This window comes from Eriocheir sinensis, unplaced genomic scaffold (assembly GCF_024679095.1).
Source record: "Eriocheir sinensis breed Jianghai 21 unplaced genomic scaffold, ASM2467909v1 Scaffold114, whole genome shotgun sequence".
Classification (NCBI taxonomy): domain Eukaryota; kingdom Metazoa; phylum Arthropoda; class Malacostraca; order Decapoda; family Varunidae; genus Eriocheir; species Eriocheir sinensis.
Window position 1 is genome coordinate 10,001 of NW_026110452.1, and position 24,294 is coordinate 34,294.

General features: G+C 43.2%; 3 long non-coding RNA genes across 3 annotated transcripts; 1 reads left to right on the top strand and 2 right to left on the bottom strand.

The window, feature by feature from the left end:
• Window positions 1-2,101: 2,101 nt before the first annotated feature.
• LOC126989375 (uncharacterized) lies at window positions 2,102-5,066 on the top strand. The gene is made up of 3 exons (XR_007743238.1): window positions 2,102-2,238; window positions 2,882-2,928; window positions 4,993-5,066. It is a non-coding gene; the product is annotated as an uncharacterized LOC126989375 (long non-coding RNA).
• On the bottom strand, window positions 5,066-7,504 carry LOC126989376 (uncharacterized). Its single transcript, XR_007743239.1, has 3 exons — window positions 7,379-7,504; window positions 6,288-6,547; window positions 5,066-5,185 (listed from the first exon to the last, which is right to left on the bottom strand). It is a non-coding gene; the product is annotated as an uncharacterized LOC126989376 (long non-coding RNA).
• Window positions 7,505-10,389: 2,885 nt separating this feature from the next.
• On the bottom strand, window positions 10,390-12,987 carry LOC126989373 (uncharacterized). The gene is made up of 5 exons (XR_007743236.1): window positions 12,782-12,987; window positions 12,423-12,527; window positions 11,767-12,025; window positions 11,265-11,345; window positions 10,390-10,473 (listed from the first exon to the last, which is right to left on the bottom strand). It is a non-coding gene; the product is annotated as an uncharacterized LOC126989373 (long non-coding RNA).
• Window positions 12,988-24,294: the final 11,307 nt, after the last annotated feature.

Consider the following 24,294-nt stretch of genomic DNA (forward strand, 5'->3'; position numbering starts at 1 on the left):
AATCAACATCTTTTAGTAAGGAAGAGCTTCACTTTCTCCAGTGCTCCTGTCACCTTTTTCCTCCCCTCAGAACACTTCAGAAATATGTCACGGGCAAGAAATAGTTGGGAACCTGCCAGCATCAGAAATATGTCAGGGGCAAGAAATAGTTAGGAACCTGCCAGCATCAGAAATATGTCAGGGGCAAGAAATAGTTAGGAACCTGCCAGCATCAGAAATATGTCAGGGTCAAGAAATAGTTTGAACCTGCCAGCATCAGAAATATGTCAGGGGCAAGAAATAGTTAGGAACCTGCCAGCATCAGAAATATGTCAGGGGCAAGAAATAGTTAGGAACCTGCCAGCATCAGAAATATGTCAGGGGCAAGAAATAGTTAGGAACCTGCCAGCATCAGAAATATGTCAGGGCAAGAAATAGTTAGGAACCTGCCAGCATCAGAAATATGTCAGGGGCAAGAAATAGTTAGGAACCTGCCAGCATTTTTTAGTTGGTATAAATGACATCTATTGGTGAGGAAGAGCTGTGATTTTGCCACTCCTTCCCTTCTTTCCTCCTTCTCTCCTGTTCCTTCTTTCCTCCTTTCCCTCTGCCCCTACTCCCCTCCCTCCTCCCAGACCCTCCAGGAATCATTCAACAAAGGCCAGAAATAGTTAGGAAGCTGGCCGCAGTGTTTTTAGTTGCTGTAAATGACATCTTATGGTGAGGCAGAGCTGTGCCTTTGCTGTTACTCATACTCCTTTTTCCTCCTCTCAGACCCTCCAGGAATTTAATGAAGGCAAAAAATAGCAAAGAGGCTGCCAGTATTTAGTTCATATTAAGTGACATCTTTAGTGAGGAAGAACTTTGATTGATTTCCTTTTTCCTCCCCTCAGATCCCTCCAGTAGGCTGAGAAGAAGCTCCAGAGCCTGGCCCCGGAGATGGAGGGGCAGCGGCGGGCCAGGAAGCCCTCCGGCTCTGAGACGTGTGGCGCCACAACCAACAACTCCGCGTGCAGGGCGGGCTTAGAGAAAGGCTTTACACAGACCCTGGATAATGCTCTTGGTCTTGTTCCTCTTCTTGTTGTTCTTCCTCTTCCTCTTTACCTTAGTCATGCTGCGTTATGAATCATGTTAATTAATATATCCTCTTCCTCTTTACCTTAGTCATGCTGTGTTATGAATCATGTTAATTAATATATCCTCTTCTTCTTTACCTTAGTCATGCTGCGTTATGAATCATGTTAATTAATATATCCTCTTCTTCTTTACCTTAGTCATGCTGCGTTATGAATCATGTTAATTAATATATCCTCTTCTTCTTTACCTTAGTCATGCTGTGTTATGAATCATGTTAATTAATATATCCTCTTCTTTACCTTAGTCATGCTGCGTTATGAATCATGTTAATTAATATATCCTCTTCTTCTTTACCTTAGTCATGCTGCGTTATGAATCATGTTAATTAATATATCCTCTTCTTTACCTTAGTCATGCTGCGTTATGAATCATGTTAATTAATATATCCTCTTCTTTTCCTTAGTCATGCTGTGTTATGAATCATGTTAATATCAGACATGGGGTAATCGTAATCTGTAATCGTAATCGATTACAATCGATTACAGTTTTTCAAGTAATTGTAATTGATTACCCTCTTATTTTTTTAAGTAATCGTAATCATAATCGAATACATTATAAAAGTACAACTGTAATTCCGATTACTTTTGTGATTACATCATCAAAGTTTAGTTAATGGTTTCTCGTACAGCAAGTGTGTGCTCTAAATATCTATAGTAATTCAACCAATTAAATATTCAGCATGGTACATGTGTGAAATTTGCAAGTTCACCTTTCAGTCCTTCCTGTGATCATGATTGTAACCACGATTAATACATCATGTAATCGTAATAGTACTTGATTACACCTAATTTTATTGTAATTGTAATCGTAATCGTTAAAATATGAAGTAATCATAATCGTAATCGATTACATAACATAAGTAATCGCCCCATGTCTGGTTAATATACAGTAAAATCTTGCTAACTTCTCTTCTCTCCTCCTTACCCTCCTCCCTTCCCCTCTCCCCTCCCTCCCCCAACACATTCCCTACACATTTCTCCTCCTCCCCAGCCTGAGCACCTCACCACAGAGCTGTCCAAGATGCCTCACGTCCAAGAAGTCCCAGGTTTACAAGTGGAAGGGCCTGCTCAAGGAACTCCGCTGCTCTCTCCTGGACGGAAGGAACCAGGAGATGGAGAGGAGGTGAGGGAATAATGTAGGCTCCGGTATTTTAGTTTTTCAGCTTATTCAGAGAGTTGGCAGTTTTGAGGTTTTGTGGTGTCAGGCATGCCTTCCCTTATCACTAATTCCTCCTCCTCCTGGCCCTTGTCACTTGCCTGTTACAGTGTGGAGAGGGAGGGAATACATGAGGGAAGTATTGAAAGGGAGAATTAAGATGTGATGAGGGAATGTCGTCAATTCCATTCTTTTCTTCATAATTGTAATTGTTTTCAGAGTTGTTTTAATGCATATGTAGTGCAGCGACTAGGCCTGACGGGCAAGCCTCCCATAACCCACTCAGCCAGCAGGGTACCTCTTTGGCCGACTGGTAAGGCAGTGGCTCTCCCGTCACGCTGGTCACAGGTTCAATCCCCGGCAGCCAACAAAACCCTCTCCTTGTCTTGATTAATGTCTCGTGTGTTTCAATACACGCAGAGGACGTGTGGGACCGGGTGTAGTAGAAAAGAGAAAAAAATCTCGGCCTTAAACATATAACAGGGAGGCAGGACGAGGCGGCAGACCTATAGTGCTAGAAGGCAGGGAACGTACCAGGGAGGCAGGGACACAGTTTTCTTATTTTTAGTATACGAATACTAATTCAACTTAACTTCTTCCATGGAATGAGATGAAGAAGAAGAAGAAAAAGAAGAGGAAGAAGACTTAGGAACAAAGGTAAAAAATAGCACATAATTTCTTTTTTATTCATTTTTTCTCCTTTTATTTTCTTTCTTCCATTTTTCATCATCATTTCTTCCTTCTCCTCCTCTTTCATTCTTTCTTTCTCTGCTCCTCCTCTTCTCCCTTCCTTCCCTCCTCTCTCCTCCTCCTGTCCACTCAACATGTTCTTGGTGACTGTCACCGTTGTCAAAATACGTCTGTTAGTGTTATTAAAACCCGTCTCTGGGCTGGGGCTAGAGTCTGTTGAGCTGCCCTGGCCTCTACAGGAAGGTCTGGGCACACTAGAAGGCTTGGAAGGGGCTGTTTTGCGGCTGAAAACATGTCGCATTGGCCCTGTAAATGTGGGGTCTGTTTAGGGAATTACTGTGTGTGTGTGTGTGTGTGTGTTAAGACCTCAGGGGCGGCTGGGGGAGTGATTCGGCCAGTGTCCTTTTCTTTATTTCCTTTACTTAATATTCTTGTTTTATTTCTGTTTTCTTTCCTTAACTTTTTTATTTGTTACTTTCCTTGTTTTCTTTCCCTAACCTGTTATTTTTCTTTACTTTTGTTTTCCTCTTTCCTTAATATTTCTGGTCATTATTTCATGTCTTCTTGCCGCTGGTCTTCCCCTTTCTCCTCCACTTCTCCATTTTATCTCCTCCTCTCCAGTTCTTCTCCTCCCTTTCACCTCCTTCCTAAGGTCGGAAGCATTTGCCCTTCACATCAGCTGTTCCCAAACGCCAAAAAGGAGGTCAGTCGGGTCAAAAGGAGTGCTCTTTTAGGTTCACGGTGCAGAGGAAGATAGATTATGACCTCCTCCTCCTCCATCTCTCCTCCTTTCTCATATCTTCTTCCCTTCCTTTCTTTCTCTTCTTCTCTTCCCTTCCTTCTTTCTTCTTCTCTTCCTTCCTCTCACAATATTCTTCCTTCTCCATCCTTCCTTTCTTCTCTTCTCCCCCTCCCTTTCCCTTGCCTCCCTCCCTCCTCCTCTTCCTTCCTTTCCCTTCTCTCTATCCCTCTTCCTCCTTCTTGGGTCTAATGATAATAACAATGATAATAATAACAGTTATATATATTTTTAATTTTTTTTTTTTTAGCATTCTTACATTATTTTAATATTACAGGAGGAACACACACACACACACACACACACACACACACACACACACCAGGATAAATGGGAGATAAATAGGGGAGAAAAGTGACAATTGTAGCAAGAGATGGAGTGCTAGTGAGAGGGAATGAGGAGATAAATAAACTGTAATGAATGGGAACGTGGGAGGGAGAGCAGAAGTGAATAGTGCAGGAATATAGATGAGTTTAGGGCGGCCAGATCCACAGGGAGGTGAGGTCAGGAAGAGAGCAGCAAAGGGCAGAGTTATGAAGGGAAGAAGTGTGAGCATGGAGGCCAAGAGGGGATCAAGAAACAGCTTTAGCCAAGTACTGTACATGACACGCAGCAGAGCAAGGGGGAATACATGCAGTGGAAAGGTGTTATACAAGAGGTGTGTGTGGTGTGTCAGGACGAGGCAGAATGAAGTGTGTATGAGCGGTTTGGTGTGGGTGTGGCAGCGAAAGAAGTGGAGTGTGCTGCGCCCAGATGGTTTGGACACGTGATGAGAATGGGTTTGTGAAGAGAGTGTATGAGGGAAGGCTTGAGGGAGGGACTGTCAGGGAAAGTGAGAAGAAGAAGGAAGAGGAGGAGAAGAAGAAGATTTAAGAGATAGAAGAAGAGGAATTGCCAGAGCAGGGACAGATGGAGGCACTTCTGAGATTGAGATACACACACACACACTGATTGACTGACTAACTAACTACTGAGGAAATGTAGTAGTAGTAGTAGTAGTAGAAAAGAGAGAAAGAATAAGGAGAAGGAAGAGAAAGAGACAGAAGGCTGTGCTCTCTCTCTCTCTCTCTCTCTCTCTCTCTCTCTCTCTCTCTCTCTCTCTCTCTCTCTCTCTCTCTCTCTCAGGATCCACAGGATGACCCCCACAGACACATATATGGGTCCCCCCCCCCCTCTTTCTCTCTATAGAGCTAATTCTTTCTCATTATTTTTATTATTTCTCTTCCTATCAGAACCCCAACAAAAGATGAAGAAGAAGAAGATGAAAGAGAAGAAGAAGAAGGAGGAAGTGAAGAAGAGAAGTTTGTCTTTCAATAATAATAATAAAATATATGTTGAAAGAAATCAGTTTAAATTCTGTCCATATAACACACACACACACATATACCCTCTCCTTCTCTTCTTTTCTTCTTCTGCTGCTTCTTTCTGCAATACATTAAAACATATTACTATCCAAATCTAAAAGAGGAGGAGGAAGAAGAGGGAGGCATGGAGGGAAGGAGAGAGAGAGAGAGAACAAAGTGGACCAAGGGAGATAGAGTGAGGGAGGAGAGAGAAGAGAAGTAAAGAGTGGTGGAGAGAAAGAGAAGGGAAAAGGTGGATAAAGAAGGGAATGGAAGAGGGGGAGGGAGAAGGAGGAGAGGAGGGAGGGAAGGAAAGAGAAGCGATTCTAATATAAGGAGAGATTTGGAGGAGGTATAAATCCTGGAGGGGAGAGGAGAGGAGGAGGAGGAATGGGTGAAGAATGTAATGAAGGAAGAGAGAGAGGAGAGGGAAAGGGAGGAAGAAAGGAAGAGAGAGGGAGAGAGGAGGAGGAGAATGAAGAAGAGATACTATGAAAAAAAAACTAATATAAATCAAAATAAACCTTCTATTCCTTCTATTATCTCCTACTAATCACCAAGGCTATTATACTGATGGTAGATGTAGACAAGCTCTCCCTGACTCTGCTCCAGGGAGGCAAGGAGCAGTGTGAGGGCAGTAAAGAAAGTAACCTTGCCCAGGGTCAGGCACCACAAGGACTCAAACCACAAGAAAAGACTGCAAAACATAGAGAGGATAATGTGTTTTGCTTCTTACTGTCTGACAACAACAATATCTATAGCCACTGAGAACTGAAGAAATGTTTTGAGAGATCTAACTAATACATGTCCAATATATAGTTCTGGAAATGAGGCAGCTTTCTATATTATGTACTGACAACACTACCAGGCACAGAACACACCAGCAGGACATGAGGGATAACTTTCACCAGTCCTGCCCCTTAACCCCTTGACTGTGGATTTCTTACAAGAAGACCTCACCAAGCTACAGCAATGGAACAAAAAGTGTCTGCTACAATTCACTGAACAAAAATGTGAAGTCCTGCACCTTGGGAGGGGATATCCAGCACACCAATACCACATGGGAAACACTCCACTATCAACACAGAGGCAGAGAAAGACCTGGGACTGTATGTTATCGGGCTACCAGTGAAGGACAAATCCGTGCCAATTGCAGTGGTTGGATTAAAGACCCCCACACTCACCTTGAAGCAGAGCGCCGGCCAGTAGCGGCTGTGGGTACGGATGACGTCATTGATGGTCTGCACGGCACTCTTGTTGGGCACCAGCTGGGGCTCAAGGGGGGGCAGCGGATCCCCCAGCAAGGCCTTGGCACACAGCGTCATGCAGTAGCTGATGGTGTTGAGGCTGAAGCCGCCCTCCAGTGCCAGAACCATGCGGCCCTCGGCCAGGCCAGACAGAAGGGCCATCATATGTCCAAAGCAATCGGGACTCACGCGGCAACCTGGGAGTGTGTGTGAGGCTGTTACTTTAGGTATGAGATGCATGAAGGGAGCAATAAGGGAGGAGGAAGAGGAAGGGAGTTCTTCACTATGGAATGCAATGGTTAGGCTGTGTTACTTTAGGTATGAGATGCATGAAGGGAGGAATGGGGGTGAGGAAGAGGAAGGGAGTTCTTCACTATGGAATGCAATGGTTAGGCTGTGTTACTTTAGGTATGAGATGCATGAAGGGAGGAATGGGGGTGAGGAAGAGGAAGGGAGTTCTTCACTATGGAATGCAATGGTTAGGCTGTGTTACTTTAGGTATGAGATGCATGAAGGGAGGAATGGGGGTGAGGAAGAGGAAGGGAGTTCTTCACTATGGAATGCAATGGTTAGGCTGTGTTACTTTAGGTATGAGATGCATGAAGGAGGAATAAGGGGTGAGGAAGAGGAAGGGAGTTCTTCACTATGGAATGCAATGGTCTGAGATGACAATACACCAGGATACAATATAAGGAGACTAAAAAATGCTTCATTACATACACATGGCAGCCCCTGAAGATGACTTATTAAGGCAGATAAAATAAATAAATAAATAAATAAAAAAAGCAAAAAGAACAATACAGAAATTTTGGATAAGAAAGAACACTAAAGGAATAAAGAGAGGAAAACAAGAAACCCAAACAGTGAAGGAGTGCACCAGGGAGTGCTGTTATGAAGCCAAAACTCCCGACCATGAACTGAAAATATAATTATGGAGAGAGAACTGAACTGAACTGAACAGATAGTGGCAGAAAAAGAGAAAGAGGCAGCAGCAGGTAGTCATACAGATAGTGACACCATCCACCAACCTCCAAGTGGGTCCCCGCACCAACATCAAGGCTGGCAGTGACCAGGACCAGCTGTGGGTTGAACTGGAAGGCCACGGGCAGCACCACCTAAGTGAGAGCCTCTGCGTCACCCATGCCACTCTGAAACAACACAAGAAAAACACTTTGGCTTCAGTAAACACAACTTCTTCCTCCTGAACTGTGGCTGGGAGGGAGGACACTGGACGATGAAATACTAGAGCTGAGGACCATAACTGATTCTTGCATTGGGAGCTTGGATAGCAGGGTGAACCTTCATGTGCTGGACAGGGTTGTGTGGATCTAGACATTGATCAGTGGGAATCATAACAGGAAAAGAAAAAAGTGTCAGGTAATTGTGACTGAATGAAAATGCAATACTTCAGCACCAGTGTAGGGAGAAAAATACTCAGAGGACTTAGCACTCGAGGGTCAATTTTCTGATTTGTAGCTGGGAGGAAAGACACGGGGTGGTGAAATAGCTGAATCAAGGGTTTATATATATATATATATATATATATATATATATATATATATATATATATATATATATATATATATATATATATATATATATATATATATATATATATATATATATATCAGCCTAGTTTCCTCTTTATCATTCCTTCTTTCCTTAAATTTCCTTGGACTCTTCCCTTCTTTCTCCATTTAATTCTTCCTCTTTCTCCTCCTCCTTCCAACCATCTTTCCAGGCCTCCTTTTCCTTCCTTCCTTTCTTTCCAAGTGAGGGCTGGAGCACTATTTCAAGGTGGTTAGCATGTGTTTGAATAGGTATTTAGAACAATCAAGACACCTGAAACTGATCTCTCTTTTGGCCACTTAGGCAATTATGGATGAGTAAAATATTGTGCCAAAATTGTTCCTGGTCCATGTAATGTGTCTATGTATTTTTGGGGGGAGAAAGGACAGACTCTATCTACTTTACCTCCCTTAATACAACCTTGGTGATGCTGTTGTTATGTCCATTTATTCTGTTTGTCTCACAGTCAGCAAACTGCATTGCATTTCTTTCCTCTCCCTCTTCCTTCTCTCCCTTTTCCTGAATGGTTCCTGTCTCTTGAGGGAAACAACCTCTCTCGAAATAGCTGTTCATTTATTTGGGAAAAAACAAACTCTGGGCACCTGGCTCATAGTTGTCATCATCTGATTAACCTTAAAAGATGCAGCATTGAAAGACTCCATCTGACATCTTCACTACCAGGTCAATGAACACAGTACAGATTAACTAATCAATTCATGAAAGGTAATACAGCAAATGTCAGGAGAATACTGGGAGTACCTACCTATCACACTATCTATCTATCTCTCTAGCTATCTATCTATCTAGGCATAGTATTTGGACATGAAGAGCTCTCAGGTCAAAGGCAGGTCTGGTGAGGGTCAGAGAGTAGGACATGAAGCAAGCGACCAGTGAGCAGCATTCTCAAACTGCAACAATGTCTGTGTAAAAGTAATTCCAAAAAAGGGTCAAGGGAAACTTGGTCCCATGAAGGTGCAGCACACTTGTTAACCCCTTGGCTGCAGATTTCCAGCCAGAAGACAGACCTCACCAAGCTACAGGAGTGGAACGAAAATGTCTGCTACAATTCAATGAGGAAAAATGTAAAGTCCTGCACCCTGAGAGGGGATATCCAGCACACCAATACCACATGGGAAACACTCCACTATCCACCACAGGGGCAGAAAAAGACCTGGGACTGTATGTTACCAGGCTACCAGTGAAGGGATATCCAGCACACTAATACCACATGGGAAACACTCCACTATCCACCACAGAGGCAGAGAAAGTCCTGGGAGTGTATGTTACCAGGCTAACAGTGAAGGGATATCCAGCACACTAATACCACATGGGAAACACTCCACTATCCACCACAGAGGCAGAGAAAGTCCTGGGAGTGTATGTTACCAGGCTACCAGTGAAGGGATATCCAGCACACTAATACCACATGGGAAACACTCCACTATCCACCACAGAGGCAGAGAAAGACATGGGAGTGTATGTTACCAGGCTAACAGTGAAAGCCAAATCCGTGCCAGTCGCAGCAGACGGGCTAATATGTGAAATGTTCAACAAATAAATAGGAATCAAATATGAGGACACAGAGTCAAAGGAATCCAGTCATATGTAAAAAGACCCATTTTACTTATGAAAATTTAGTAGACTGAACATTCTAACACAGGGAAAACAAGAAAATTTTTACCTCTCCCTCCCTACTGGAAAGATTCTACGAGCAAACCATTTTGTGACCATTACTCAACATCTGGAAGGGTAAAGTGTGACCAGGTGCAAAAAATGTCAAACGCCTCCGCCCTTCACATCAACTATTTCCAGAGGCCAAAAAGGAGATCAGTCGGGCTCTGATGCATGTGTTTTTTAGGTTCACAGTACAGAGGAAGGGTCAAACCACCACCAGGGCTATAAAACTACTCCTGGAAATGCCCACAACTATCATGAACGCCTTGTCAAACAGGTGACCTTGGGTTCGGAAATTTTCTGATTTGTAGCTGGGAGGAAAGACACGGGGTGGTGAAATAGCTGAATCAAGGGTTTATATATATATATATATATATATATATATATATATATATATATATATATCTATATATATATATATCTATATATATATCTATATATATCTCTCTCTCTCTCTCTCTCTCTCTCTCTCTCTCTCTCTCTCTCTCTCTCTCTCTCTCCTCAATTCTAATTCCAACAATGATAACAACTTCTTTGCCTCAACTCAACCCAACTGATCCTACTGGCTGACACTGCATCAAGTTTATACAGCAGGTCCAAGGAATAAAGAGAGCTGCATACCCTCTATGCTTTACTATGGGTGGCTATACAGGTGTTAGCCAGTGCAGGTGTGAAGGGAGACTCATACTAAGCAAGGCGAACAAGGAGAAGTAAACAACGGAACAGTGAACGACGGAACAGTGACATAAACATGAACACACACATCATACAGACAGTGCCTCCACCAACCACCTGCAGCCGCTGGCCTCGCCACAGCTCCCCGGCACGACCCAGCATCTCCCACAACCGCTGGATGCGCTCTGGCCGCTCTGGATGTTCCCTGTGTGTGGGGAGGGGGTGAGGTTAGTGTGTACCTCTGTGTGTTGTGGTGTGAGGGAAACTTGTCTGGTAAAAAAGGTTGCTCTAGTACGAGGGTAGAAAGCTGCCTCAAGGGGTTATGTGTGGTCAAAGTTATGGTGGTTAAGTGTTGGTTAGATAAGTGAGGAAAGCTTTGTCTTCTAGCTCTGGTAAAGAGTATTAAAGCTGCCTGAATGGGTGACATATGTAACAAGGAATTGGGTGAAAATAAATAAATGGTATGCAGAAAGTTGGAAAGTTTGGTTTAGTCGGCGCAACATCTGTGGTCATATGCCAGAGAGAGACAGAAGGGAAGGAATTATAGAAGGGAACAGATCCCAGGAGACAGGACACAACCCCCGATTAATACCTGGTACCCATTCACTGCTGGCTGGACAGGGGCGTGGGGTATCGGAAAAGTCGCCCAAATTTTTCCACTCCACCCAGGAATCGAACCCAGGCTCTCTCGGTTGTGAGCCGAGTGTGCTAACCACTGCACCACGAAGTCCTCTATAAATGGTATGTGTGAGGGAAACTCTGAGTCTTTTTGAGGTAAAAGCTCTGGTAAAAAGATGCCATGTGCTGCCTCAGTGGGTTTGGTGTGGACAAGAAATTCGGTCCAAGTAGATATATATGTGAGGGAAACTTGGTCTTCTTGAGGTAAAAACTCTGGCAGGTACCAAGATCTGCCTCGGGTACATCAGAGTACTTAAGACTATCTTCATTATGTTTTGTCTGTGAATGAAAAAACACCTTAGTGTGTAGTGCACTTACCCTTCCGTAAGGCTGCGTGTTGCTCCACCTGCTCGTCACACACCAGACACAGCCTCGGAGACTCACTCAGCACCACGGCCTCTGAAGACAAGGCACAGAGCTCCTCAGTGACTCCTGTTTGCTGTGACTGAGCTTCCTATGAAAGGTGTACATCCCTCCCTCTTCCTTCTCCTCCTCCTCCTCAGCCATTATTATTGGTCCACTGCAGTACAAAGGCATTTCCTAATGTTCCCAACCTCTCTCACTTCTCCTTCACTCCCTCCCTTCCCTTAACTCTCCTTTCCCCTCCTTCCTTTCCCTTTCTTTGCCTCCCTCTCCCTTCCTCCCTGCTTCCTTTTCTTTCCCTCTCAACCCCCCTCTCTCTCTCCCTCTTCCTCTTTGCCTTCCCTTTCCTTTCCTTCCCTCCCTCTCTTCCATTTTTTCCTTTCTCCTCTTCCTTCCCTGTCCCTCTCCCTCTTTCTCCCCCTCCCTCCTCCCCTTCCTTCCCTTCCTACCTAAATACCTTCCCTCCTCAGCTGCAGCAGTTTCTCACCAATCCTCTCCCTGAGCTGCTGTGTCTGTGGTGTCAGGAGCTGCATGGTGTCTCTGGTCTGGAGGCGTAAGGGCCAGACACCCACCAGGCCTTGGAAGGAGAGGCTCGGGGTGAAGGTGCTGGGGTCAGCCTCGCCCCGCACCTCCTGCTGGCATAAGGACCCTGGTACTGGAAGCAGCGCCAGTGTGCCCGTTGGACATACACCAGGCTCAGCAGTGTCTCCTGAAGGCTGGGGAGGACAGGGAAGGGAGAGGAAGGTCAATGTTGAGAAAAAGAGCAGGTTAACTATAGGAAAAAGACATTGTTTCTGAGATCCAAGAAAGGCCATCAAGGAAAAATAAGACAATGCTACAGGCCCAAACAGCTTCCTCTTAATGAGCAGACATGGATAGGGAAAATAAAATAGACAGCGACAGTAAAGTAAGGAGAATAATACAATATTAAAACAAAACAGTTCAATAAATCCTGCATCAGAGATAAGGCAGACAGAGAGAAAGATAAATGGATATAGACAGACTGAGATAGATAGATAGATAAAGACAGATATAAGCAGAGATAGATAGACAGGCATAGAGATGGACAGATTGATACAGAAAGATATAGACAGACAGACAGCTATCAGGCACCTTGGTGATGGCTGCAGGGGGGTCCAGCAGGGGGGCAGTGGTGGCCCAGCAAGGCACTGAGGGTGTGGGCGGCACTCTTGGCCAGGACGGCAGGCACCACCCACCCTGCACACACAACAGGGATTGCTTATTACCATTCTAATTATTATTATTATTATTATTATTATTATTATTATTATTATTATTATTATTATTATTATTATTACTACTATTATTATTATCAATATTACTATCATCCTGCTATGTAATAATAATTGTCTAAGCTATTTTTTAGATTTCTGTGCAATATTTTTTTTCAAGTTTTCAGTGGTCAATTTTTTTTTTCCCAATTGAATTCTATAGGGAGGTAGAATGCATACCAGTGTGTGGATGTGTGGTGCTCAGCTCCTGCCACAATGTTTGGGTGAGGTCAGACTGGTCACCTCCAGCACCAGCACCACCTTGCCCCGCGCCAGGGCCATCAGCTGGGAGGTGAGGTGTGTGTACAGGCCTGGCCACACCTCCAGCACCAGCGCCACCTTGCCCCACACCAGGGCCATCAGCTGGGAGGTGAGGTGTGTGTACAGGCCTGGCCACACCTCCAGCACCATCACCACCTTGAGCCTCTCCAGGGCCATCAGCTGGGAGGTGAGGTGTGTGTACAGGCCTGGCCACACCTCCAGCACCAGCACCACCTTGCCCCGCACCAGGGCCATCAGCTGGGAGGTGAGGTGTGTGTACAGGCCTGGCCACACCTCCAGCACCAGCACCACCTTGCCCCACACCAGGGCCATCAGCTGGGAGGTGAGGTGTGTGTACAGGCCTGGCCACACCTCCAGCACCAGCACCACCTTGCCCCACACCAGGGCCATCAGCTGGGAGGTGAGGTGTGTGTACAGGCCTGGCCACACCTCCATCTCACCCTGAAACACCAGACAGTGAAATAAAGTATAATAAATATACTGTATTATTATTATTATTATTATTATTATTATTATTATTATTATTATTATTAATATTATTATTATTACTATTGTGTTTGGCTTCCCTGTTAAGAGTGGTTCATAATAGGAAGTTTGTGATATAGTTGAGTAAAATAAAATATATATACCATCTTTTATTATTATTATTATTATTACTATTATTATTATTATTATCATCATTATTATGAGGTTTGACTTCCCTGCTGGAGTGATTCACACTGGCAAGTGTCTGGATGAGGAGACAGAGCTGAGAACATCCATGAATTTATAAAAGTAAGTACAGTTGTTTGAAAGCAGATATGGAGGCAGGTCAACCCAAGCTTAGTTAAAATCCTCTATACTATGACTAAGTAAATGCATACAAAAAAACAGACAAGCAAGCAGAGGCAGACACACACACACACACACACACACACACACACACACACAGATACATTGTGACTTAGAATGACCTTGAAAATAGAGAAAATTGAGCTCAAGCGAAAAATATTCATGAATTAAAGCTAAACTTGATAAACTGAAATTTGGAGACAGGACCATACCAGTGTAAACCATCCTGTATATCACTAGGTAAATACACACACACACACACATACAACCTCCACCTAACACATACACAAGAGCCCACAAGTGTAGCTCAATTCCTATATATCACAACTATAGTCTGTTCACTTAATTCTGACCCAAGCAGACAACATAAACCTAAGCGTGTTCATAAGCACAGTGCAGATTAGCAGAAAGTGCTGCGTGAGATAAACACAAACAGGTTAAAGAAAACTTGGAAGCCACAGCAGCAGCCAGTCAACACTCAGCTTGCAAACACACTTAGGTTTATGTTGTCAGCTTCGGTCTGACTTAAGTGAACAGACTTTAGTAAGGCTTTAGGCCAAGAGAGAGAGAGACTGAGAGAGCAGGACTTGCCTTTTCATCCCTCACTGCCGAGTCATAACCAGCAGACACAACACTATAACTAACTCAGGACCAAACTAGAAGAGAAAATAGTCGTGCTTAGGGTTCAAACGGCACACCAGGTTCAGTCTAGCCTCCTCCGATCATATGCTGAGGTTTGTGCATAGGTGTGTGTGTGTGTATTTACCTAGTTGTATTTACCTAGTTGTAGTTCTACAGGGCCTGGGCTTACGCTCGTGTGGTCCCATCTCCGTATCTATAATTATCCAACTTTTCCTTGAAACTTTGCACACTCTTCGCCGATACTATTTCTTCACTTAATCTATTCCAAACCTCTATATTTCTTTGTGGGAAGCTATATTTCTTTATGTCTCTTGAACATCTTCCCTTCCTCAACTTTTTACTATGTCCTCTAGTGTTCCTGCTGGAAGGTTCCTCTCTTAGTAGCAATTTCTCGTTATCCACTTCTTCCATTTTACTCAATAGCCTATATATTTGTATTAGGTCTCCTCTTTCTCTTCTTTGTTCTAGTGTTGGCAAGTCCATTTCCTTTAGTCTCTCTTCATATGTCAGTCCCTCCAGTTCTGGAACCATTTTTGTTGCCATCCTCTGTATTCTTTCTAGTTTTACTATGTGTTTCTTCATATGTGGAGACCACACTGTTTCCGCGTATTCTAGTTTAGGTCGGATCATAGTAGTTATTAATTTTTTCATCATTTCTTTGTCCATGTAGTGGAATGCTATGCCTATATTTCTCACCATGTTATATGTATCACCAAAGATCCGATTTATATGACTTCCTGGTTGCATATAATCTTGCATTATTACTCCCAGGTCTCTCTCTTCATTTACTTTCTTTAATATTTCACCATCTCCCATTTTATATGTCCATTTTGGTCTTTCTACACTTTTTCCCATTTCCATAACACGTTGAATTTCATCTCCCATTTCTGACTCCATTTCCAAATCTTGTCTAGGTCCTCTTGCAGCTCCTTGCAGTCTTCACTGTTTCTTATCTGACTTTGCAGTTTAGCATCATCCGCGAACAGGCTCATGTAGCTGTTTATTCCCTCTGGCATATCATTAATATAGACTAGGAAGAGTACTGGTGCTAAAACCAACCCCTGGGGCACTCCACTTTCCACCGCTCTCCATTCCGATCTAGTGTCCTTAACCACGGTTCTCATCTCTCTTCCTCTTAGGTAGCTTTCCATCCAGCACTTCATTTTCCCTCTCACTCCTCCTTTATTTTCTAGTTTCCACAGCAGTCTTGAATGTGGAACTTTGTCAAATGCCTTCATTAAGTCTAGGTAAATGCAATCCACCCATCCGTCCCTTTCCTGTAATTTGTCCGTCACTCTTGAGTAAAAGCTCAGCAAGTTTGTCGCACATGAGCGGCCTTTCCTAAACCCATATTGATTGTTTGTGATTAGATTATGTTCTAGAAATCTCATCCATTGTACTTTTATTCATTTCTCACATATTTTGCATACTACACTGGTCAGAAACACCGGTCTGTAATTTAGGGGTTCTTCCTTTTTTCCACTTTTGTATATAGGTACCACTTCTGCCCTCTTCCACTCCCTAGGCACTGTGCCCGTTTTAATTGAGCACCTAATGATGTCATATATCGGGCCAACTAGCTCATTTCTGCATTCTTTAAGTATAAAACCTGAAACTCCATCCGGTCCCACGGCCTTCCCTTCTTCCAATTCCCCCAATAGTTTTTTTATCTCCTCTTTATCTATTTTGACCTCTTCCATATATACATCTAAGTTGTTTTCTTGTGGTTCATTAAATAATGATTCTTTGGTAAACACTTGCTGGAATTTTTTGTTAAATAATTCTGCCATGCCTTTGGGATCCTCAATCTCTACATTCTCTTCAGTCAGGCTTTCAATTGTTTCTCTTGATATAATTTTTCCATTTATAAATCTATAAAATAATTTAGGCTGTTCTTTACACTTTTCCACAATATCCTTTTCGTATCATTTCTCTTCTTCCTTTCTCACTTTCACGTATTCATTTCTCGTTGCCTTAAAGTCTTCTTTGTTTCTTTGATTTCTGTTTCTTTTTAATCTTGACCACGCTTTGTCTCTCTTTTCTTTTGCCTTTGCACATCTTGCATTAAACCAGTCCTTTTTAGCCCTCTCCCTCGGTCTGTATTTTGGTACGAACTTCATGACACCTGTGTTGTACGCCCTCAAGAAAATATCATATTTTCCTTGAACTTCGCTTGTACTCATTAACTCTTTCCAATCCATTTCACCAAAAAACTTCTTGAGGTTTTCCACCCCTGCTTTCCTATAGTTTAATCTATTGCTTCTATAAGTCTCGTCTTGTTCCCTTCCTTCCTCCTCCATTTCCATCTCTATGAGCATGTGATCACTTTTTCCCAGGGGGCAATCATACCTCAATTCATCCTTCACATGAATCTCTCTTGTCAACACCAAATCCAGTCTTGCCGGTTCATCGTCTCTTCTATATCTAGTGCTTTCCTTCACCCTCTGTATCATCAAATTTTCCATCATTAAATTCAAGAATCTATTCCCCCATGCCACATCACTACCATTGCTCTCGAACCTCTCCCAGTCAACCTCTTTGCAATTGAAATCTCCAACAAGTATTACTCCTTTGTTTGCCTTAAGCAATCTCCTCAAACTCTGTATGGTGTCATCAATCATGTTTTCATAATCTTCTTTACTCCATGATGTAGTTGTTGGTGGTACATATGCTACTGCAATCATCATCCATTCTCTATTCCTGATTTCCAAGCTTACACTCATTATCTCTGCTTTTCCCACTCCATATTCTATTGTTTTTACTAATAACTCTTTCTTTATCATTATCACCACTCCTCCTCTGCCTTTGCCCATTATATCCTTCCTCCACACATTGTATCTTCCATCTAACTCAATTTGGATGTTTTCCTTTAGTTAAGATTCAGTTAGGCAAACTATCATGGGATCCCTCTCTTTTAGGTAATCTTGCAGCTCTATTTTACTAGAGATCAACCCATCTACATTTGTGTACATTATTCTTATTCCCCTCTCTGTATCTTTCTTATCTAGTTTTCGCTCCCCTTTCTCTTCTCCCTTATGAACCATTTCTTGATTCGATCCCCCGAAATTCTCCAAAAAAATGCTTCTTTTTCTTCCTCAGATCTTGCATTATTTTTTGCTTTTGTCTCTGCCAGTAATTCATTCCATTTCATCCTTTCTTCTTCACTTCTATTTTTCTTTATATATATATCCTAACATCCTTCCGTTTCTTTTGGTTTAGTTGTTCTATATAGTATGTCTTCGGCTGCCATTTGTGATTTTAGCTTTAACTTAACTGGTCTAGTTTTCCCTTCAATAAATGGACCCATTCTATAAATTTTGTCTACTTCCTCCTCGATACTCTGCCTTTCTGCATCATTTAGGTTCTTGAGCAGGTCTTTGACCGATTTCAGTTCCTCTTTATCCCTTTTTGGTTTATATGTTATATTCTTTTCTTTCATCCCAAAAATAATAACACTTCTTTTTTTGTCCGCTACTTCTCTCACTAATTCTTCATTTTTCTTTAAGGCCTTGACTACCTCTTTCTCCACGTCTTCCTTATCCTCTTTCTTTTGCTGTGTGTGTGTGTGTGTGTGTGTGTGTGTGTGTGTGTGTGTGTGTGTGTGTGTGTGTGTGTGTGTGTGTGTGTGTGTGTGTGTGTGTGTTGGGGTCCTAATCGGTCAATCAGATTGTATCTTACTGACAAAATGTGTCAAATGTAGCAATTTCAATATGGTATGCCACATAAACTGTACTGCATTGTAGGGATCTTGCTTTTCCTGTCCCTCAAGCCTGGACATCTAACGCCGCCTAGTAATGAAGGGGAAAAAATTCACACTAAGCTGCACACAACTTTCTACTCTGTCTCATTCCTATGCTATACAAATCCCTTATGCAGGAGTAAACCACCGTCTGCATTCCTTTATCCCTTTTGCTGGTACACTCTGGAACAAACAAGCTTCCTTTGTCTGTGCTTCCTCCTGCCCATGACTTGAACTCTTTCATGAGGGGAATATCAAGACACCTCTCCACCTGTAACTGACTCTCTCCAGACCACTCACTTCTATCTACTTTTACAGGACCAATGCATAGTGGGCTTTTTTCCCCTTGAGCTGCTTCATTTACTGGACAAAGGAAAAAAAGAAAAAGAGCTTCTCACTCCCTTGGCCTCTGCCTTTTCCTGACCTACTAACAAAGACCAGAGCTGCCCAGCCTCAACCTCTGCCTCACCTGCTTCTCCAGACTTGCCATCGGTTGCTGCCGCTGCCAGTGTTCTACTGGTGATCTCCTAGCCTTCTTAACTGACTCTTGGTCATCCTCTCTTAGCCGTTTCGGTGAAACTTTTGCTATTGCGCTGGACATATCAAAAGCTTTTGATAGGGTCTGGCACAAATCTTTGCTTTCTAAACTACCCTCCTACGGTTTCTATCCTTCTCTCTGTACCTTTATCTCCAGTTTCCTTTCTGACCGTTCTATTTCTGCCGTGGTAGACGGTCACTGTTCTTCCCCTAAATCTATTAACAGTGGTGTCCCACAGGGTTCTGTCCTATCTCCCACTCTTTTTCTGTTGTTCATTGATGATCTTCTTTCCAAAACAAACTGTCCTATCCATTCCTACGCCGATGATTCCACTCTGCATTATTCAACTTCTTTTAATAGAAGACCCACCCTTCAGGAACTTAACGACTCAAGGCTGGAGGCTGCAGAACGCTTAGCCTCAGACCTTACTATTATTTCCGATTGGGGCAAGAAGAACCTGGTGTCCTTCAACGCCTCAAAAACACAGTTTCTCCACCTATCCACTCGACACAATCTTCCAAACAACTATCCCCTATTCTTTGACAACACCCAGCTATCACCTTCCTCAACACTAAACATCCTCGGTCTATCCTTAACTCAAAATCTCAACTGGAAACTTCATATCTCATCTCTTACTAAATCAGCTTCCTCGAGGCTGGGCGTTCTGTACCGTCTCCGCCAGTTCTTCTCCCCTGCACAGTTGCTGTCCATATACAGGGGCCTTGTCCGCCCTCGTATGGAGTATGCATCTCATGTGTGGGGGGGCTCCACTCACACAGCTCTTCTGGACAGAGTGGAGTCAAAGGCTCTTCGTCTCATCAGCTCTCCTCCTCATACTGAAAGTCTTCTACCTCTTAAATTCCGCCGCAATGTTGCCTCTCTTTCTATCTTCTATCGATATTTCCACGCTGACTGCTCTTCTGAACTTGCTAACTGCATGCCTCCCCCCCTCCCTCCGGCCCTGCTGCACTCGACTTTCTACTCATGCTCATCCCTATACTGTCCAAACCCCTTATGCAAGAGTTAACCAGCATCTTCACTCTTTCATCCCTCACGCTGGTAAACTCTGGAACAATCTTCCTTCATCTGTATTTCCTCCTGCCTACGACTTGAACTCTTTCAAGAGGAGGGTATCAGGACACCTCTCCTCCCGAAACTGACTTATCTTTCGGCCACCTCTTTGGATTCTTTTTAGGAGCAGCGAGTAGCGGGCTTTTTTTTTTTTTATTAATGTTTACTTTTTTGTGCCCTTGAGCTGTCTCCTTTGCTGTAAAAAAAAAAAAAAAAAAAAAAGAGGCTGACCGCGCGGGGATTCCTGGCTGACGTCTTCCTCTGGGGCGTGTCTTCCGTCATCCTGCAACACAAAGGTTCACCTTCATCAACTGGTTAAGATTTATTTCAGAGGCAATATTTGCCCAAGGTTTTTGATATGGGGTCATTTTCAATAATTTTAAATGTAGAAATTCAACTGTGACAAAACAGAGCCTTGAGGACACATTATTGTGGGGATAAATGTCTAACAGATAGGTAATAACCAATATCTATAACCATTGCAAAGTGGATCACAGGGATTTATCAAAAACTACCCCGTGTGCTGCCACTCCATGTTTTCTAGGGTGAATACAAACCCATCAAAGCCTGACATGATAACCAATATCTATACCCTTGTAAAGCATATCAAAAATTTATCAAAAATAATATACAATAATCAGTGGTAGGCATTGCAACCAAGAAAGGACCTTGCACAAGCACTAGGTAGCTTATGACACACTTGTGAGACCAACACTTGAATACTGCTCCACGGTGTGGGATCCTTACACACACAGAAACATTGATAGGCTAGAACAAATCAACACCAAGGCGGCAAGGTTCATTGCAAACAATTACACTTGAACGCCTGGCATCACAACACAGATCAAACAACAAATAAACATGGAACCTCTTCACATACGCAGACAAGCACACAGACTTACACTGATATACAAGATCACAAACACTCACATTGACATTGACCCACACACATACTTACACAACGCAAACAGTCAACGTACTCGTAACACACACACCCATAAATACCAAACATATCACACTAACACTGACGCATACAAGCACTCATACTTTCCACGCACCATACATGACTGGAACAGCCTCCCTCAACAGATTTTAGACTGCGGTACAATAGACTCATTCAGAAAACAAATACACACTCACTTGTCACCACAACACACCAACACTAACAATTACACTTGATTCACTTCCCTCCCCCACACACCCAGCTCCCCCGTCCCCCAACAGCCAACACAAATATGCATGTTATACACCTGAATGGGTGCCCTGCGCATTATAAATCAAGATCAAGATCAAGGTAATTTAGCTGTGCAGGTGTAACTACTAATTTTGCACTTGTGCACCGGCATGAGTGCAATATTACACAAGACTGAGCACTGCACTGCTGATATTTACTGAAGAACAACACTGTGCAAGTCATTGCACAGCGCCCCACCACTAAACTTAACAGATCTATTCAAATTTAACATCACCTGCTGGGTGGGACTTTGTCCCCGTCAACCCTTCCTTGGTTTAAAATATCCAAATCTGACACACCACCTTCTTAGGGGGGCATTACCTTTGTTCCCCCTTGACCCCTGGCGTGTGTCATGCAACACCCACTCAACAGGAACAGCAGGCACCCATTTAACTGTTTCTGCAGGGAATGGTTATGTAAAAAGCTGAGCAGCAGTACAAGGCACCTCAGTAAGGTGCCCAGCAGCCCCGCGGGGCGGCGGGTGTGATACTGGAGGAACACCAAGGGCCGGGGGTGTCTTGGCCATGCCGGTCACACACTCCATCATTACCTTCCCCTCGTGGGATCAGCTTACCCTAGGCTTAGGCATGCCCCGCTAGGCCTTGTTCAGGCTGTCATGGTGGTCAGGGAACTTGGCTGTCATACTATAGAAGTCTGGCAGGAGGCTGTGGGCGTGTGGTGGTGAGTCTGCCGCCCGACCCTGCACGGAGATGACACACACACACACACACACACACACACACACACTGCCTGTCGTGTGTCCCCGCCTGGCCACACGCGGCACACAGTGGACAGTAGTGTTCCCCGGGTACTCGCGCGACGGTCCCCAACACCCGTCGTTCCTGCCGAGTCGCTGCTGCCAATGTTTGTGTTTTTTCAACGGGACGCTTATCGTGCCACACCTGCTCATATTCCTTTTCCTCGTTTCTGAGTAGTGTGAAGATGAAACTGTTTTGCTCCTATTATTTATTTGTTGTTGATCTGTGTCGTCACTTTTTGTGGGTACTGGATTCTCACCAACACCGGGGTTGGTATGTTATGCAGGCCACCAAATGGAAGAACTGGCGAGTAATTATTATCACTTGAGAATATTCTGGAAGTAGTTTCGGAAGCGAATGTGCTGTGCTGTATATCACGGGGGATTTTAATCTCAGTCTGTTGAACCACAAGCAAGTCAATGTTCAGAATCTTGTGAACCTTCTTTATGCGCGTTCGTTCTGCCCGAGATACCTGAGCCAGCCAGAGTAACCAACACTTCAGCAACTTTAATTGATCACATACGGACAAATGATTTACAACACTACACGACAAGGGGCATATTACATTCTTCTTTCAGTGATCATTTTCCAGTTTTCAGTTCAGTCAGTACTCGAAGTAGTGTATCTTACAATCACACAATAGTTAAAAATAATTTGATGAGGATTCGATTAAGAAATTCAAAGCTGACTTAATAAACCACCAATGGAACACTGGTGTTAATGATTTAAATGTCAACGATGACTTTGAAAGACACATGGAAAACTTTCTAACTATTAACAATAATATATTTCCTGTTAAATAATATGTAATCAAGAACAAGCATTTGGGTAAACCTTATATACAGTAGCAATTAAAAATCCAATAAGACAACGAAATACAATGCAAAAATTGTATGCCAAGTGTCCTCTTGTGTATGAATGTACTTGTAAGAAATACAGAAACACGCTAACATCAGTTAGTCGAGCAGCAAAGAAAACTTATTATAATTCAGCGATGATGAAAACTATTATTAAAAGTGTTAGCAGTGAACAAGTGGGTTTTTGGGAAGAGAGGGAATGCAGGGATCAAATTTTTAGAGTGAGAGTTATAGTGGGGGAGTATCCTACAGCAGGAGAGGCAGCTGTCTGCTGCCTTCACGGGCCTGGAGAAAGCCTATGATGCATTTGACAGGAAGGGTTTATAGGATATGATGTAGATATATGAAGTGGGAGTGTATTTGGTGAAGGGATAACATATTTTTACAAGGATGTGAGTGCCTCTGGATGCTGGAAATAGGAGCTGAGTGAAGAGATTTTGTGTTGGTGAGGGTGTGAGACAATTAAGGGTGTGTGATGTGAGACACAGTGGCAGGCCTGTTTACATATGATATGGTGTTGTCGGCAGAAAGTGAGAGGATGATGCAGGAGATTACTGATGTATCTAACAGGGCGTGAAAAAAAAAAGCTCAAGAAACTGCCGAGATACATCCATAAAGCCCCTATCTGTTGCCCAATGACCAGGCCTATAAACCACTGGTAAAGTGTATTTCCATTTCTAGCAGCTAATAACTAAGAGGGACTATGCTAATGCCTATCTGTGGGATAGCATCAGTGAAGCAGAGTACATAACTGCTTAACACAACTCAGGTGATCACGATGGGGACTGGCTACGCAAATTATTGAGGAAGTCTTAGACATTGCAACATGAGTTATGCTCAGCTCTGACTCAAATAAATAAGTTTCTGTTTTGCATAATACACCAATGTTGAGCTTATCTAAGAGCTCTCTGATATAATCTATTATTTTATACAGGAAATGTACATGGAGCAGACCTAGTTTCATCTGGTTCCCTGGGTGAAGTTGGTATTATCCTTGTTGACTCTATTTTGCTGGGCTGTCATAGAAGAACAGTCTTTGCAGATGACTCAGAAACTGATGTGGAGTTAACACATTTTTTTCATTTAGGAGGCTTAATTATGATAGTCCTGTTATTCATGAGCACCTATGCAGAAACCTCATCTAGGGCCCAAATTTTTAAGCACACTTGTCAGCGACATGGTCAAGGCCTTGACAATGGTAGCACTGTTACCTCAAACCAATTAGAACTGCCCTTCTTTATAATAAAGGAGTGATCGATTTTCAGACAATAATTTTATTCCTACTGTCTTGGTAGGTGCATTCCCTTTTTGTGTGATGAAAAGCAACTTAAAGATGAAGCCATCATAAGTCAAGGCTTTGTCCAAGGATTCTTGTTGAGAATGCTGGGGATCATCTCGCTGTCATCTGCAGGTGATATGCCTACATGAATATATGACAGCATTTTCTTGTTTTAGAAACACTGAAAATGCTAATTAAGCACCAAGACACATATTGATGGCATTACCAGCCTAAATTCTGGCCTCCTTAGTGAGGAGTTGTACCACCGGTCAGTCATGGCGCCACGCTTGGCAGGGACTGATACCAGGCCAGTCTAAATAGTCACGATGTCAAGAGGGCACACTTGCCCGGAGGTGCTGCCCATAACGTAAGGACCTGATGAACCCGAACATTGCTCCTCCTCCCACCATCAACAATCTCTGTGGTAAATTTGACTGATTCCTTTTTGCTTCTTCTGGTTTA